The 2,350-nt window shown below is 41.9% G+C and overlaps 1 long non-coding RNA gene across 3 annotated transcripts in view; it reads right to left on the reverse strand.

Moving 5' to 3' along the window:
* Positions 1-1,462: 1,462 nt before the first annotated feature.
* Positions 1,463-2,350, reverse strand: part of LOC125707210 (uncharacterized) — a 7,094-nt gene continuing 6,206 nt past the window's right edge. For all 3 annotated transcript variants that reach the window (XR_007382244.1, XR_007382245.1, XR_007382243.1), the window contains one exon: positions 1,463-2,350. This exon is cut by the window's right edge and continues 111 nt beyond it. This is a non-coding gene — a long non-coding RNA (uncharacterized LOC125707210).

Consider the following 2,350-nt stretch of genomic DNA (forward strand, 5'->3'; position numbering starts at 1 on the left):
GACTGCTTTCTGTGCCCTGCTGGGTACACATTAACAAGACTAATCTTAAAACATGCCTTGACACTGACTCCTTTGCCACATACCTTAGAACAGAAGAGGTTTATTAATGAAAATGGAGAACACTGGGAACACTACGAAAATAATGGACCTCGACTTCCCCTAGGCAAGGCTCGGTCATCATATTCGTTCCCAAGCCTGTTTATTCCTGGTCCCCGTGTTTTTGCCCCAGCTCCCGGTGTCTGCCCTATCTGTTTTTGTTCCCCTCTTGTCTGAGTTTTTGGTTTGTCTGTCCAGTTTCTTGGTTTTCGTTAGTGGTTTCCCTGTCCTGTTCTTCATCTTGTCCTGTCCACCCATTTTCTTTTGCTCTGGCAGTGTCCTAGCGTGTGTCTGGTGTTTCATTTATGATTTATCTAGTTCCTGTGTCCTGTGATTTGTACTTGGTTTTGGCTTCATGTTTTTGTGCTTGTGTTTTTTACCTGCCTGTAATTCCGCCAGTGTACATTCTGTTTCCTTGTTTCTGTCAATGTCTTAGTTTTCCCCTCTCAGTCCCTGAGTTAATTAGTTCCACCTGTTTCTCTGTTTACTTTCGACCCCTCATGGTCCATTATTTTTATAGTGTTCCGTGTTTTCATTAATAAACCGCTTCTATTCCGTGACCCGCAAGTGGGTCATCCACCTCTGTTCCCTGCCTGCACGCTATCATGCCCTCGCACCAAATCTGCCCGGATCCATGACAGCCTCTCTGTTTTACATCCTTTGTCAGATACAGCTGAGGTAAAAGTTAGGGTCTGTGTGAGCTTTGACCTCTGTGCAAATGAAACTCGCGAACACAGAGAAGTCTTTCCTATGCTATCATGAGCCCAGCTGTTGAATGTCTCATATAAACTGCTTTAATTCTTCGTACCTGCTCAGACAACATCTTTCCCAGATACCTAATAAGCAGGTCCAGCTCTATTCCAGAAGATAAATCCAAGCCAGCTGGCCATCATAGGACGTGAGTCTTGAAGTCAGCAGGTGGCTGCACGCTAGGTACTTAGTGAAATTGGTGGAGGTTTGATTTGTGTCCTGTGTTGATTAGGGATTCCACAGACAGAAACAGATTTTTTTTATTATTGCCCTGCTGCAGCAATGCTCGATCATGCTGAGGGGCCTGGAACATGTCAAAAGAGGTTGTAAATTCAGATGACCCAATTCTCTGAGTGCGCAATATGTTGTCGAAGAGATGTTTGGTCTAACGCCTTCACTCACTCTTGTGTGTGACATCTTGCCTGTACTGAAGCTAGTTTGTTTCTCCACCAACTTGGCAGTGTGTTGGTGTTGCCTGTCTTGTAAGTATTTTGAAGTCTGTATCAAGTAAACCCAGTTCCAATGGCTTGGCTTTGGTTCCATACTAATACCCCATAAAACTACTAATACCCCATAAAAGAGTAACTCTCCTTCCTGAATCAGCAGGAAGCAAAGACAAGAACACAAATGTTATAATTGTAACATACACAAGATGGCACTGTTGTATAACATTGCACCAACCAATTAGCAGGAAACATAACATAATGAGAGATCATTTCAGGAAAAAAAAAGGCACACAACCAGGGAAGAAGAAGGAAAAAAAAACATTCAATCACAAATCATTAATGCAGTACCTGTACAGGTACAAAACAACCTAATGATTATCATACACTGGCACAGATGCAACCAAATTAAATCTGAACTTACACATTCTCTAGTTGGGTCCAAAGCCCTGTAATTAGGGCTTACTTCTGTCCACTGTCAAGATCACACAAATGATATTCAATACCCAAGCTAAATGACTAGGCTCTGTGCATGACCCAGGGATTAGTAGGGAATGTACAGTTCATCCGGAAAGTATTCACAGCACTTCACTATTTCTTTTGTTATGTTACAGCCTTATTCCAAAATGGATTCAATAAATTTTTTTTCTACACACAATACCCCATAATTAAGTGAAAAGTTTGCTTGAAATTCTTGCCAATTTATTAAAAATAAAAATATAACGTGTAAGTAGTATTTACAACCTTTGCCATGACACTCAGAATAGAGCTCAGGTGCATCCTTCAGAGGGTTCTACAACTTGATTGGAGTCCACTTATGGTAAATTCAGGTGACTGGACATGATTTGGAAAGGCACACACCTGTCCATATAAGGTCCCATAGTTGACTGTGCCTGTCATAGCACAAACCAAGCCATGAAGTCCAAGGAATTGTGTGTAGACCTCCGAGACAGGATTGTCGAGGCACAGATCTGAGGAAGGGTACATAAAAAAATCTACAGCATTGAAGGTCCTAGTAAGCACAGTGGCCTCCATCATCTGTAAATGGAAGAAGTTTGGAA

The sequence above is a fragment of the Brienomyrus brachyistius genome, chromosome 14 (assembly GCF_023856365.1).
Source record: "Brienomyrus brachyistius isolate T26 chromosome 14, BBRACH_0.4, whole genome shotgun sequence".
NCBI classification, from domain to species: Eukaryota; Metazoa; Chordata; class Actinopteri; order Osteoglossiformes; family Mormyridae; genus Brienomyrus; species Brienomyrus brachyistius.